At 41.9% G+C, this 16819-nt stretch overlaps 1 protein-coding gene across 1 annotated transcript in view; it reads right to left on the bottom strand.

Annotated features, from left to right (window-relative positions):
• Positions 1-16539: 16539 nt before the first annotated feature.
• LOC311071126 (uncharacterized protein) overlaps positions 16540-16819 on the bottom strand; it is a 4193-nt gene continuing 3913 nt past the window's right edge. Inside the window, exon 4 of the mRNA XM_084095351.1 lies at positions 16540-16819. This exon is cut by the window's right edge and continues 49 nt beyond it. The gene's annotated coding sequence lies outside the window, so the exon portion shown is untranslated.

The following is a 16819-nucleotide window of genomic DNA, read 5'->3' as shown; positions in this document are numbered from 1 at the left end:
TTACGTGTGCTGTTTTTAACATATTGCTGGAAACCAGGAAGAGATAGCTCCAATTTACAATGGTTGAAGTCTCCGAGAACAAATATAGGGGAATCTGGTTTATCCTTTAGCTGCTGATGGACACAGTCTGCTACACGTGAAGCTGCTTTAGGTGCGTTCCCACTGGGCGGGATATATACAGAGCATAAAAAGATGTTCCCATAGTCTCTAGGTAAATAAAAAGGTCTCAAACTAATGCAAATAAGTTCAAGATCTGGAGTACACACCCTGTATTTTATCGTATAATTATTGCACCAAGAGTCATTAATATAAACACAAATCCCACCCCCCTCATCTTCCCCGAGTCATTGTTTCTGTCCATACGCACATATGAGAAGCCTCGTACCTGCACCAATGAGTCTGGAAAATCCTCTTGTAACCAGGTCTCTGTGTAAATCATTAGGCATGATTCGCGATATTCATTACAGGCGTTTGTATTAAGCCTCAACTCCTCCATCTTATTCCTTAGGGAGCGAACATTGCCAAAGAATATAGACGGAAGCGGCGGCCTTATGGCCCTCCGGCGAAGGCATAGTTTAATGCCGCCCCTTCTCCCTCGTTTCCGCGGCCGGTTACCTCCGCGCTGTCGTAACAGCTCCTCCGGAACATGGTCAAACAAGCCCGGTTCTGGTGTTACTTTCCTCCTCAAGGACAACAGCCAGTCTCTGCCGTACTCCCGCGGCGTCTGCTCATTTCCTTCGGCGAGTGTGGTGACATCATATTGTAAGCGGGTGCAAAAGGTGGCTGTAATTAGTAGCAGCAGTAGCAGCCATACTCCGGTGACTCTCTTTCCCATCGTAACTTCTCTTCCTTGTTCACTTCTTCCTTATTCAGCAGACCATAGCAGCACTTCAACACTCTTGACATAGACTTGACGAATTTGACGAACTTAACCTGGACAACTTAGACAAACTTAGACAACCACATGCACCTGTTCTCCCGTGCCCGTGTCGCAAGCAGTGCTGCGCCACCGGAAGTGGATTCATTAGATTCAGTAGATTCATTTCTATGAGGCGCGGCGCCTCACAAACAAGTTGACGGAAAAGAAACCGAGACGGCAGTTTGTTTGTTTTCTTTATTTTACAAAAGCACAATATTGTTTTATTGCGAGTGTACACAAATATAAATAAATACTTTGCAGTTTCGAATGATGTCCTGTATGATCAAAATAACGGAGTATATTTTTTATGATTCCATCGCGCCTGCGCCTCACACACACACACAACATATTCCAGCATTGCAATCTTGACATCGCAGCCGGTTCATCATCAAAATAAAATAGTCAACCTAACAAAAAATACACTGCTCGGTTTAAATAGTCAGTAGCCTACAATTCATGTCATTCAGCGTAAGCACCGCTCCACTGTGATGTTTCCAAGCACATTTTAGCGCATGTGAAGAGGGTGATTTTCTGAAGAGGGATTGATATTGGAACGTGAGTGAAGTACAAAGAAGTCCACGGCCGTAATTTCCTATGGGGACAGGGGGACATGTATGGGGACATGTCCCCCCCCCCACTTTTCGAAATCCAAAATCCCATTTGCTATTTATTTATATAGTGTGCACACGATGTTCCTGGACGTGGACGCGCGCATCGACATAGGCTCGGTCCTGCTCCTCCGTGGTATCGCGGTTGAAAGTGTCACGGAGTGACAAATAGGAACCATAATAAACGGAACGAGTTCCCTTGGGGAAACAGTTCCGGCATGACACCAGGCCGGTTCCGGTGACCTGTCAGGGCCGCCCGTGTTGATGAGCGACAGCTGCAGTGAATCATGAAGTGGCTATTTCAACGTTCGGTGTTCAGCATTCAAGGGTTGAGTGTGCGCGGCGGTCTGGTGTTCAGTTTGTGTGGCGGTCCAAAAGTTCAGTGTGCGCGGCGGTTTGAGAAGAGAGAAGTGGCAGTTTGAAGAGGAGAGGTGTAGACAAGCAAAGCGGACCTGATCAAAATTGAGGTACAAAAAGACGAGAGGCAGAGGCGGCAGTTTGAAGGCACGAGTGTGCTTTGAATTACGGATTGTTGATCGAACTTGGTGTCTCCTTTTGAACGTACCATCATAGTGGATCTGCCGGCCCGACGAGTTGAGGTGAAGGTATCCTTTTCACTTTTAAGTGGTGTGTCGTTGCAGTGTCTGACGACTGAAGTGAGCATGTGTGAAGATTTAAAGTGGTTTAATACATGCACGAGTATTTGAAAGCTTGATGTTACCAGCACTCTAAAGCTCGGTCGGAGATCGTCCAGCCCAGTGGGGAACCAAGAATTAATGTGAACATAGAGAAATTGCTAACCATCACTGCTGCCTGCCATCACTGTTCTGTGGTAAGAAGACACAGTTGTAACTGTTGGATTCTGTACTCACCACTGTTGTTCTGTGAACATAGAGAAACTGCTATCCGCCATTGCATGCTGTCATTGCTGTCCTGTGGGAAGAAAACTCAGTTGTTAACTGCTGGATTCTGAACTCACCATTGTTGTTCTGTGAACATAGAGAAACTGTTAACCGCCACTGCTGCCTGCCATCACTGTTCTGTGGTAAGAAGACTCAGTTGTAACTGTTGGATTCTGTACTCACTACTGTTGTTCTGTGAACATAGAGAAACTGCTACCCGCCATTGCATGCTGCCATTGCTGTCCTGTGGGAAGAAAACTCAGTTGTTAACTGCTGGATTCTGAACTCACCATTGTTGTTCTGTGAACATAGAGAAACTGTTAACCGCCACTGCTGCCTGCCATCACTGTTCTGTGGTAAGAAGACTCAGTTGTAACTATTGGATTCTGTACTCACCACTGTTGTTCTGTGAACATAGAGAAACTGCTATCTGCCATTGCATGCTGCCATTGCTGTCCTGTGGGAAGAAAACTCAGTTGTTAACTGCTGTATTCTGAACTCACCATTGTTGTTCTGTGAACATAGAGAAATTGCTAACCGCCACTGCTGCCTGCCATCACTGTTCTGTGGTAAGAAGACTCAGTTGTTAACTGCTGGATTCTGTACTCACCACTGTTGTTCTGTGAACATAGAGAAACTGCTAACCGTCACTGCTGCTTGCCATCGCTGTTCCGTGGTAAGAAGACTCAGTGTTAACTGCTGGATTCTGAACTCACCATTGTTGTTCTGTGAACATAGAGAAACTGCTAACCGCCACTGCTGCCTGCCATCGCTGTTCTGTGGTAAGACGACTCAGTTGTTGACTGTGGGATTCTGTGCTTACCGCTGCTGTTTTGTGAATACAGAGAAACTGTTATCCGCCACTGCAAGTCGCCGCCGTCCTGGGAAAAGAGAAAGCCCATCGTCTGCTGCCACCCACCTGTAGCCCCTTGTGCTCTGCTTACCACCTACTACTCTCTGCTCCCCACCGAGAGGGTCCTGGTTCTCTGTTCCATCCCCGTTGTCCTGTGAAAGAGAGGTGACACTCAGTGATCTCATGCTGTCCTGTGAGAAGAGAAACCCCACCGTCTGCTGATCCTTACCCATTCCTCCTGTGCCTTGTCCACTACTTACTACTCCCTGCTCTCCACTGAAGAAGGTCCTGGTCCTCCCTCCCATCCCCGTCGTCCTGTGAAAGAGAGGTGACACTCAGTGATCTGATGCTGTCCTGTGAGAAGAGAAACCCCCCGTCCGCTGATCCTTACCCGTGGTCCCCCTGCGTCCTGCCTACCACTTACGTTGGTTTGCCGCCTACCATCTACAGGTCCTGGCCTCTGGACCAATCTGTCTCCCCCCCTTCTTCCCTCCTTCTATTGTGGTCCTGGAGCAGAGCTACCTAGCCCCTAGCCTGGTTAAAACCAGACCCTTCTCAGTTGAAACTGAGTGTAGGGTCTGGCGAAGCTATGTAGACAAATCATTTCCAAAGGGGCGTCACCAACCGACGTAGCCGGATAGTCTTAAAACCAATCAGATCGATGAAGGAGATGACGTATGCTTCGAGTGTTGTTCTTTGCTCCGGTTTTAACGAAAACGGTAAGTTTAAATCGCTCAAAACAGACGCGATAACTGATTCGAACCTATGATTCGAACGAGTGATGTTCCACGGCGGCATCCATCTTTGTAATGAAATCTCTCAGCGTCGCTGCGCTGTCGTCATCATGTAAATCCCTCCCCAAACGTTTCTGATTGGTGCCGCGATTTTGGCGGCACAGAAATGAGTTTGAATGGGCTCTTCTCCAGACTATCCTGGAGAGAGAATTAAAATTCGCCGGAAGTAATCTGGGTTTTCCCAGGCTACCTAGCCCCCGCTGTTGCTTAGAAGAAGGCATTCGTCCCTCATCCCTTCTCTCCCCCCTGTATTGCTCCGAGCAAGAAAGAGACCAACTGGTGGCCGATTGGAGTCTTCCTCCACAGAAGCCCTGCTTAGACGAGTGGCCTTTACGAAGAGTTCTGTGGCAGTGACATTCCTTTAAAGTGATTTTATATCTAATAAAAAGAATCAAGCTTTTATATCACGTCGTTGTCTGACTCTTGGTGTTCTTGGTGTAGCTCCTCCGGAGTGGTGGTTGTCCTCGGCCCTAGCGGTGACAAAAGTAAAGAATAGTGAGAGAATGGGATGCGTGAGATCGTCAGCAGCGGCTGGTCCTAAAGTGGCAGCAGCTAATTCTCTCTGTCAGTAAAGTTAACCAAAGGACAAAGAAAACAGAGAAAATGACTAATTGCTCTTGACTAAAGAATGCTTAGCTTTAATAAGGATTTATCTATATTTAGTTTATAATTTATGCAGAGCGGAATGTTTTGATAATCTTATTCAATTTCTGTATATTTCATACCTGTTAGACAGGAAAGGCACAGGTAAATTCGTGGTAGTAGAATTTTCATTTTTGGGTGAACTAACCCTTTAAGCATACAGCAAACGATAGTAGGCTATTAATTGGTTAAAATTCTTACAGTGGTTAATGGTTAGCAAGTTAATTAGCATCCCTGTAGCTTTAGCTAGATCAAAAGAGTGCAGAATCAACTTTGCGTTGCGATCGCGTCACCGATAAGCCACTGCACCATCAAAAGGGGTTGTTAAGAAAAGTGCTAAGCTGAATTTGTGTGCCAGCTGTGCACATAGACTGTAAAAAAAGATGGACGACGCCCCTTCGCTCTCTTCCATTGATGAGAACTGAAGCCGCCAGAGTCCCGATATGGCTCTGACGATCTTTTTAAAAAATTGATTGCAGTACGACAAGAGGCTTGTTAAAATAAAGTAAATACAATCTCCTCAGTCCTCCGAAGATCCCAAAAAAAATGTCCGTTGGTGCTTCAGTGACTACTTCGCTCGAGAACCTGTCAATCACAGCTGTCAATCATGACGTTACACCACCGCATCACGTAACTAACTAAAAAACAACTTATTTTTGAAACAGACACTTGAACTTACATCAGCGTGATAAAAGCTACAGCAAATGAAAGAAACCACCTTTGGAAAAAAGATATTTGAAGTGTAATTTAATTGTTTAGTTGGTCTCACGTCCCGTTGAATAACATGGGGAGGCGGGGCTTATGACCTATACTAGGACCAGCCACCGGGGGGCGATCGAGACGTTTTGGCTTCACTTTTCAGGGCTTGTGCGGCACGCTTGGCTGTGCACAACAGAGCACTTTTAAATGAGAATAAAGTCTAATGCGCCTTTAGCTCCATTGTATTTTGTATGCTTGGCTTAAGAATAGGCCTATATAGGCCTATGGGTCGCGTCAATAAAAACAAAAAAAAAGGGGGTCGCTCTTGAAAAAGTTTGAAAACCACTGCTTTAGGGAGCATAGCGTCGTTCGAATCTGACCCATTTCATGGAGAGAGAGAGAGCACGATTGCTTACAGAAATGCCTTAAAATCCGCTAGATCTGCTTATATTTCAATCCTCTTAGAAGAAAACAAACACAACCCTAGGAATTTTTTTTAAACAGTGGCTAAATTAACGAGAAAAAAACCTTCCAGATGTTTCTAAACGGCACAGCAGTAATGACTTTAAGAACATTTTTACTTACAAGATTGATGATAGTAGAGAGAAAATTAGAAATATGCAACCGTCTACAAAGGTATCGTATCAGGCAGTGCATTGAAGTCTCCCTGAGGAAAAAATCCTTTTATGCATTTCTATAGGAGAGTAAGAATTGTCTAAACTTGTTAAATCATATAAATCAATAACATGTATGTTAGACCCTATACCGACTAAGCTACTGAAAGAGATGCTTCCAGAGGTCACAGATCCTCTTCTTAATATCATGAATTCATCTTTGTCATCAGGATATGAACCAAAAACTTTTAAGCTGGCTATTAATAAACCACTTGTTAAAAAAACGCTACTTGATCCTACAGAATTAGTCGATTACAGGCCGATCACAAATCTACATTTTCGGTCAAAGGCAGTATCCTCACAACTATGTTCCTTTTTAGAAAGATATGATATCTGTGAGGATTTCCAGTCAGGATTTAGACCGTACCATAGTACTGAGACTGCTCTCATTAGAGTCACAAATGATTTGCTCTTATCATCCTATCGTGGTTGTATCTCGCTATTAGTGTTACTCGATCTTAGTGCTGCATTTGACACTATTGACCACAACATTCTTTTAAATAGACTAGAACTATGTTGGCATTAGTGGAATTGCATTAACATGGTTTAAATCATACTTCTGACCGTTATCAGTTTGTAGCAGTAAATGAAGAGATGTCTCATCGATCACAAGTTCAGTATGGTGTACCACAAGGCTCAGTACTATGACCGCTGCTGTTCACTCTGTACATGCTACCCTTGGGAGATTAGGAAGCATGGCATTAGTTTTCACTGTTATGCTGATGATACTCATATTTCTTTACGCCCAGATGAAATTTACCAATTCACAAAATTAACGGAATATATAGCTGATATAAAAAAAACTGGATGACTAGTAATTTCCTACTACTAAATTTAAAAAAAAACAGAGATTCTGAGAGAAAACTGAGAGACCAGGCCCAAGTGTGACAGTGCAGGAGGAGATGGCTAGGTTCATGCTCACACTTTGTTCTGAACGAAACATTATGAGCTCAGTCAATATTGTGTTTAGTTTCCGCAGAGATTAGAGACTTTAGAAGTCACACTGAAGCTTAAGCTATACTTGAAAGGAAAGGAATATTTCATAACCCAATTTAGTAAACAATGTTCTAATGTTTAGAAACATGGTTATGCTATTCCAATTTGATATTGGATCGATCAGACTGTAAGAAGACTGTAAGGGACATTATGTTCATGTCTTCTAGCAACATTGACTAGTCAACTTATTTGCACTTTATAAATCCTCAGGTCCTTTCCGAGATATTTTAGGCTGAGCATAAAGTGGGGCATAAAGAGAGCATTACCTGTCCCTAAGCAGAGTAAATGAAGTAAGGTGATTTCACTTCATTTTTACCTGCTACCAAAACACACTACAATTACACCATTGCCAAATGAGGAGCTTGAACTCCTGCAAGCAGGGATGGGAAGACGAACCGTTTCCATTTCTGAAGACAGTGTGTCACGTGTATCATGGACTTTCTGTTGGTTTTCTTCATCTTATCACTGTTTTCATTAGTTTACATGGAGCAAATGAGTATCATCAGCATAACAGTGAAAACTAATGCCATGCTTCCTAATCTCCCAAGGGTAGCATGTACAGAGTGAACAGCAGCGGTCATAGTACTGAGCCTTGTGGTACACCATACTGAACTTGTGATCGATGAGACATCTCTTCATTTACTGCTACAAACTGATAACGGTCAGAAGTATGATTTAAACCATGTTAATGCAATTCCACTAATGCCAACATAGTTCTAGTCTATTTAAAAGAATGTTGTGGTCAATAGTGTCAAATGCAGCACTAAGATCGAGTAACACTAATAGCGAGATACAACCACGATAGGATGATAAGAGCAAATCATTTGTGACTCTAATGAGAGCAGTCTCAGTACTATGGTACGGTCTAAATCCTGACTGGAAATCCTCACAGATATCATATCTTTCTAAAAAGGAACATAGTTGTGAGGATACTGCCTTTGACAGAAAATGTAGATTTGTGATCGGCCTGTAATCGACTAATTCTGTAGGATCAAGTAGCGTTTTTTTAACAAGTGGTTTATTAATAGCCAGCTTAAAAGGTTTTGGTACATATCCTGATGACAAAGATGAATTCATGATATTAAGAAGAGGATCTGTGACCTCTGGAAGCATCTCTTTCAGTAGCTTAGTCGGTATAGGGTCTAACATACATGTTATTGATTTATATGATTTAACAAGTTTAGATAATTCTTACTCTCCTATAGAAATGCATAAAAGCCCTCACCGCTGGTCCCGCCCAGCACAGAGCCCTCACCGCTGCCCAGCACAGAGCCCTCACCGCTGCCCAGCACAGAGCACTCATCGCTGCCCAGCACAGAGCCCTCATCGCTGCCCAGCACAGAGCCCTCATCGCTGCCCAGCACAGAGCCCTCATCGCTGCCCAGCACAGAGCCCTCATCGCTGCCCAGCACAGAGCCCTCATCGCTGCCCAGCACAGAGCCCTCATCGCTGCCCAGCTCAGGGCCCTCTTCGCCGCTGGTCCTGCCCAGCTCAGGGCCCTCTTCGCCGCTGGTCCTGCCCAGCTCAGGGCCCTCTTCGCCGCTGGTCCTGCCCAGCTCAAGGCCCTCTTCGCGCTGGTCCTGCCCAGCACAAAGTCCTCTTCATCGCTGGTCCAGGACTCTATACCAGGGAGCTTCCCCAAGAAATTTTTTTTGGGGGGGGGGTGGGGGGGGGGCTATCAGTCCTCGTCGCCATGGCCACCCGAAGGGTCATCACCGCCGTGGTCACCCGAAAGGTCCTCACCGCCGTGGCCGCCCGAAGGGTCATCACCGTCGTGGCCGCCCGAAGGGTCCTCACCGCCGTGGCCGCCCGAAGGGTCCTCACCGCCGTGGCCGCCCGAAGGGTCTTCACCGCCGTGGCCGCCCGAAGCTGCCCGAAGGGTCCTCACCGCCGTGGCCGCCCGAAGGGTCCTCACCGCCGTGACCTTTGATTTATCATCTTCGTGTTCGCCTCCTACTTCATCTACCAGAAACCTGACACAGTGACCATTTCTGAAGCAGAGGTACTGTTAACTAAAATGATTTGAGACATTGTGGGACATTAAATGTAATGCCTCATAAATTATAGCAACCATTAAAGGGATAGTTCGCCTAAAAATGAAAATTCTGTCATCATTTACTCGCCCTCAAGTTGTTTCAAACCTGTATGAATTTATTTTTTCTGCTGAACACAAAAGAAGATATTTTGAAAAACGTTGGTAACCAGACAGTTGATGGACCCCATTGACTTCCATAGTATTTTTTTTTCCTACTATGGAAGTCAATGGGGTCCATCAACTGTTTGGTTACTGACATTTTTCAAAATATCTTCTTTTGTGTTCAGCAGAAAAAAGAAATTCATACAGGTTTGAAACAGCTTGAGGGTGAGTAAATGATGACAGAATTTTCATTTTTGGGCGAACTATCCCTTTAATCCAGTTTTATTTCCTTGATGTCTTGTATGATGTTTGCTTTGCTTTTTGCCATTATTCAAGATCTCAAGAATACTAACTCAAATATATATCCAAAGATGGAGGGCCTTTCTGGAGGGTGGCCTTTACACAAGGCAACAGGTGTGTTTTAGCTGGTCTAACATGGTATCTGCCTGGCCAATATGTAATTCTGTTTTTTTTTTAATTTTTTAATTTATTTATTTTTTAAAGGTGGTAGTGTTAGAAGAAAGCTGGTGATCATTCCTCCAGAGGCAGAGGGATACTCTGCAAAAACATTAAGGTCTGTCTCCTCTGGAGGGAAAGCAATATTCTATATTGTGCCATTCCAGGAGTCATTAGACAACTCTCCTCTGGCTCCTGACTCACTTCACTTTTCAAAAATGCCTAAGACGACATGCTATCAATGTAGTGAGGTGATGCAACTGCAAATGTTGGCAGTGCACATAAAAACCTGCATTGGAAAATTGTCCTCCGATGAGGATCAGGTGAGAACAACTAAAGAAACCTCTTTTTTTATGTTGTGTTAGTGGCAATAGATTTTTAGTGTAAGTATTGTCTTTAAACCTGCAGACATCCGAAGATGTATGGGTAGTTGAGGACGAGATAACATAACATATGGGAATAACTATTGCCTCTTTCCAGCTCTTAGGTAACACTCCTTCCATCCATATCTTGTTTACAAACTCCAATATTCCACTCAATGCCTTTTCACTTAATTTTTTTTATCATACTATAACTTACTCCATTTTGCCCAGTTGCAGATTCTTTCACTCTTTTTAATGCTCTCTTCAATTCTGCCATTTCAAATGGAACATCTAATACACTGTCCAAAACTTCCCTTCTGTCTTTCACTGTCGGATTTCTTTTTAACATCTCTTCTCGTATTCTCTTCCTCTCTTCACACAAGTTTCTGGAAGAGTTAACCTTAATAAACTCATCTTGAAACATTATTGCTTTCACTTCATCTGTTACTACTAACTCCTCTCCCATTTTGAGCACTGGTAAATCAAATTCCTTACTTATTCCTCTCATTTTCTTAATCATATTCCATATCTCTTCTACTGGAGAATTTCATTACAGAATGATCTCCAAAACTCCCTTTTTGTCTTTCTTACCACTCTCCTTACCACTGCTTGAGTCACTTTATATTTAACTAAATTTTGAAAATTGTGAGTTCTCTTCAATTTCCTAAATGCTTTTATTTTATTTCTTATAGCTTCATTGCAATCTTCATTCCACCAAGCAACCATTTTCCACTTCCTAATTCCTTTACCCTTTGGGATACATTTCTCTGCTGCCCCTTTAATTATTGCAATGATCCTATCATTTAAAGCATCAATACCATTTCCTTCTGTTCTGTCCACCATACTCAATTCCTCCTTAATTTCTCTCATAAATTCTGCCCAGTTAGCCTTCTCATATATCCATCTCCCTGTAGCTCCCTTCTTCTTCCCTTCTCTTCTTCCACTCCCCATAACAGTGATTATTAGTGGGTAATGATTGTGAAATTCTTCAAAATCTCCCATTCCGTTATTCCTCCTAACACTCCTGATACCAATGTTAAATCTAATGCAGACTCTAACCCAGAAGAGACATTTATCCTCGTTCCACCCCCATCGAGACAAACTAATTTTCTCACATCTATTAACTCTTCTACTACCTGCCCATTTATATCCACTACTTTCCCACCCCACAGTGTATTATGTGCATTAAAATGTCCACACCAGATAACTCTTTCATCATCTTGTCCTTCATTTTTTTCCAATTCATTCAATCCTAATCTCTTGCATGGGTTATGCAAATTTATTATCACATACTTCTTCCCTTGATCCCATACAAGTAGGCTACTACATACTTGTTTTCCCTATTCCTACTTTCCTATATGGAATACCTACTCTAATAAAGGTCACACATCCTCCTCCATTACCTTCTTCTCTATCCCTTCTCACTGCAGAATATCCTTTCATTACAAAATCAAGTCCAGGTTTAAGCCAAGATTCCTGTATACAAATCAAACCCGGTTTCTCTTTCATTTGGTTAACATATCCTTTGAACTCCAAACCATTCCACTGCAGTATTAATATCCAGATTGTTATGGATCATATGCAACAATGGGTCTCATTCATGAAACATTCGTAAATATACGAGTAAATATGTGAGTGATTTGCGCGTAAAGAGACATTCCCGAAAATCCTTCTCCTGATTCACAAATACTTCGTAAACGTCAGATTTGATAGTGAAATGTGTGTGTGGGTTAATGAATTCCAATCAGTCGTAAATGGGACGCGCGTGCACGCTCATTCTTAATTACCATAAATCCCGCCCATTAAAACCGACTGACAACTATATATGGGCATCATATTATGACACCAAACGAAGGATTTCAACATGTCTTCTCAAAAGCGAATGAAGAAGAGACATTTCTCAGATGCAGAAATTGAAGTTTTCCAGTAACAGCTTATGTGAAGGCGCCATTGAGATGCTATAATGGCCAAAGATATGGACATATTGCAAAAGTGTGCAAGGCAAAAAAGAGATGTGCGAGATGTGGAGGAGAACATGACTATGGGAGATGTGAGGAAGGTGCGGAGGTAAAGTGCTGCAACTATGGGGGTGCGCAAAATGGGTCTCATTCATGAAACACGAGCAGAACGAATTTTTGTGTAAATCGTGTGTAAAGTGGTTCTGGCGTAAATTTTCGGATTCATTTAAATGTTCGTATTTCCCAAATGTTAGTTGGTACGAAAGAAATCTACACCTGGTCCCAGCCACGCGTAAATAGTGCGTTTAACATCCGAACGTTTTGCTCAAGGCTGCCTTTTAATTCACCGTAATCGGGTACATAGGCTATTTACACAGCATTTTGAAAACAAGTAATAAAAACTCGGTGAGTGTTTTAGCGCAATTTTCTCAGCTCATGGGATCACAACACTAAGAGATAGTAAATCTTTTCCTGTATTTTTTTTGTTTTGTTTTTTGTTTTTGTTTTTTGTGCGTTCCCGAGATTAGACCTTCCTTAACATAATGCCGAAAACCCGAAGTCTCTAGGTGGTCTGGTTGAGGAGTAGATAGAAGTGCAAGATTGGTGCGCACAGACGCACAGAACAGAAATCATGAGTTGATAAGCGCAATTTCAGGGGGAAAATTGCGCTAAAAATATTATATAGTAATTACATACGGGTTTTCTTTTTACTTTTATTACGAGAGCCAGTAATAGCATCTGCAAACGGAACACAAGTCCGCAAGTCTTTTTTTATTTTATTTTAATTTATTTTTATATTCAAGCTGTTTATTCTTCTTCTTTTTTTTTTTTTTTTACAAGTCAGCAAGTCACAAGTGTCAAGCTTCATGTCGAACCATTTTCTTTTCACTTCTGGGACTGTTCGATTAACAGATGAAACTCCATTAACTGCATCTGTAATATGCTGCCAAGCCTTTTTACCTAAAGCATTTAGGTATTACCTAAAAAATATTTTTTTTTTAGGACCTGATACGCCACTATGTACGCTTGAAAATAAAATGTGGCGTTATGAATGAACTTCTGATAATAAAACTTAAATATCCAATTCTAACCCTCTCTGGTAACATTTCCTCTTCAAACTGTAACATCACTGATAAACTATCCACTCTACTTCCATCTTTGTTTGTTTTCAATCGTCTGACTTCTCCTACTTTCCCTCCCTCAATATTTTTCTTTAACTCTTCCACTGATACCTCTAACGGAACTCCAGAAATTACTCCACTTACCCACGTCTTCTCACCTACTGGCTTGCAACTCACTACCTCTTGTTTACACACCTTTTTGACTCTCATTATTTTTCCCTTTGCTCCTCATTAACACGTATCATCAACAATGCCCCATCCTGCAATACCTTTGCACTTTATATCTCACTTATCAACCTTTTTATCAACCTTTTTAACCTTTTATCAACCTTTTAACTCAATCGTCAAAGGTATGGGACTCACCCCTATCATTCCATGACCCTCTTTAAACATAACTATTAACTTAAACTCATACCTTCTCCTTTCTATCCACTCTTCTTCACCACTTTCCCATAAACTACTTGCTGTCCCTTCTTTATTTTTATTTTCCCTTTTCCTTGTCCCTACCATTGTGAATGCTCTCCTCTCCTCTACATTTTCCCCACCTACCTCTATCCCATCTCCTTCTCCTTCCTCTGAATGCTCTATGCATTCATTTGTCTCTGGATCAGCCACATTCTTTTTTAGTTGAGATCTAGTCATCTCTCTCTCAACGTAAAAATCCCGTTGATTGATTTTGATGTTTGTTAATTTCAAACTCTGCGCGTTCCTCCCTTCTTCTTCTTCTTCTTTGGCTGCTTAACGATGGATGCAGACTAACTTAGCGCACTAACGCCACCCTACCGGTAAATTGTGCCTGATCATCACTATGGCTTATATCTTTGAGAATAATGTAGCCTGCAAGCTTAAAAAACAAAAAAACAAAACAAAACTATACTCTGTCAATGAGTCCAGTGGTCTTTAAAACATATATTTTATTACTCTATGATCGGAAGCCTTAGACAAAATTTCTCTAAAAATAAGCCTTTCCCCACTGTCCTCTATTTTCCTTTTAATTAAAACTTTCTCTATTAAATTTCCTACACATCATAAAGACATGTTCCACTGTGTCTGGCACATTACAAATCTAGCAGTTTCCTGAATAATGTTTTCCTATTAGCTGTATTGCTTTGTTTAGTCCGGTGTGCCCTATTCTCATTCTTGTAAAAATGTCCTCTTCTATTCGACAACTTGTTATCAGACGACCCTGACCAACCTCAGGATTTACAATGTAAAAACCCCTCCCTTTATCTCCCCTATCCCATTTATCTTGCCACAACTTTTTAACATGTTTTTTAATCATTGACTTAGCCTCTGATTTTGATATTTTACACTGGATAGACACATTTGTCGCTTTCAAAGCCTGTTTAGCAAACTTGTCTGCCAACTCATTACCAGCCATACCTACATGAGCCAGAACCCAAACAAACTTTACATGCGTCCCCCCATTTTGAATACTATGAAGCAAAGTCAATATCTCACACACAATATCATACCTTTCACTTGAGTTACCTAATTTAAAATTTTCTAAGGCTGACAACGAATCTGAACATACAACTACTCTTAGTGGTTTAATTTGTTCTACCCACTGCAACGCCATCACAATTGCTATCAGCTCTGCTGAGTACACTGATAAATGATCCAAAACTCTTGCAGAAAACTTAATATCAAACTCTGGTATCACATATGTGATTGCCACTTTCCCTGTATCTGGTTGCTTTGACCCATCAGTAAAGATTTGCACGTACCCATAATAGTTATCCACATACCTCATAGCCATTTGTCCACTATCCCCCTTATAATTTTTAATCTTTTCATGCAAAGTTATATCAGCATCTGGAACCAGTAGCAGCCACGGTGGGTGCGGTGGATAGACTACAGATGGACTAAATTCAAAATTTTCTTCACCTCTACATTTTCTTTACCTTTTCATGTATACTTGCACTAAACGACTCTCTTTTACTTTTTGCCGCGTTCCTCCCAACTCCTTCCATCCCTCATATAATTCTTCTTCTTCTTCTTCTATGGGATTTTACGGCAGCCGGCATCCAAAAAAGTTGCATTGCTGCCATCTATGGGACTAACATCTCAACGTACTATATTCGACCCATATGAATGATATTTCTACCCCTCTCATTTTCACATCTCTAATTGCCAAAAGAATATCATACACAAGGTCTTGCCAACTCTTTGATGATCCTTTCTCAATACTATTAATAGCTGACACAGAGTCACTACATATTAACACTTTTTGATTTTGAATCTGTTCAGTCCATTGTACTGCCATCAAGATTGCATATAATTCAACTATAAATACACTTAGAAAATTTGATGTTCTCTTAAAAGCTTGGACATTACACCTCTGAACAACAAAAGCTGCTCCTGTAGCACCCGTTTCTTGATCCTTAGACCTGTTGTAAAGTTTTCTTTTATCGAAGCAGAGACCAGTGAGACAGTTGGGATCGCGTTCAACTGAAGTTATTCTTTATTGAGAACTCCACTGTACGCGGCTGTAGAAACTTTCAACATGATCTAACTCAAACATTATACATTTACAGTTATATACCTTCCAAGGGGGAGGGACTTTTGGAGGTGGAGACAAATTCAAACAAAGCATGTAAATGATTATACAGGTTAAGGTAACACCCTAGACTGTGAGGGTCTGGCCAATCCTAATTCAATCAGCATAACGGTACGTTCACACGGGGCGTGAGCGTCAACGCTTCCCATTGACTTTGAATGGGTGACATCAAGCGTTGCCGAAAAGAATTGTGGATCCGTCGGCGGCGCTTCACTGGCGTTGCTCGCGGCAGAAGTTGAGAATTTTTCAACTTCTGCCGCGAGCAACGCCAGTGAAGCGCCGCCGACGGAAGCGTCAGCCAATCAGGATCGCTCTATGCAAATACAGTAGCCAGGCGGCAGCCAATCGCGTTAATCCTGTTCAAGAGCAGCAAACTGAGGATAAATTTTAAAATGGAGGAGAAGCTAATTATTGCGGTGGGCAATCACCCGGTCCTTTATGACCAATCACTTTTTATGTACCGGGATTCATACCGGAGAGACCAGGCGTGGAAGGAGGTGGCAGAGGCCGTTGGTGAATCTGGTGTGTATTGGACCCGTGATTGGACCGTGTATTGGACCCATGACAACTAGCATACATATAAATGGACCCGTGAATGACAACTAGCATACATATAATGTACCACCTAGAATAGCGGCCCATCAGAAATTTAGGTTTAATTTCATATAAAAAAATATATATACATGATCAGAGTGGTGGGTGATTTTTTACTATTTATTATATATAATTAATATACAAATATATACAGGATATATACAGGATTTTTTTTATTATTAACGTTATTAAACTCTTATTTTCCCCAATATTCATATTTATTTCATAACTACACATTTTATAAATAATTGACAAACACGTGTATATGAAGGAACTGTTTATTTCTCTTTTTTGCATCTCAGAGGACATATGCAAGACCAGGTGGAAGTCTTTGAGAGACAGGTTCAGAAAAGAAAAAAACAAAGAAAGGGAGATGAGAAGGAGTGGAGCAGGGTCCTCGGTCACACAGCCATGGCGATTTATGGCGGTGATGGGGTTTCTCACTCCATTTATCACTGATAGGGAGACATCTAGTAATGTCCAGAGGCCTCCATCCTTTTTACCCAGCTCATCTTCTGTCCGAGAATCCCTCAATCCAGATCCA

Source organism: Abramis brama (genome assembly GCF_963993115.1).
Source record: "Abramis brama genome assembly, chromosome: 20".
NCBI classification, from domain to species: domain Eukaryota; kingdom Metazoa; phylum Chordata; class Actinopteri; order Cypriniformes; family Leuciscidae; genus Abramis; species Abramis brama.
The sequence above is the reverse complement of the archived record's forward strand: the minus strand, read 5'-3'. Positions and strand labels throughout refer to the sequence as shown.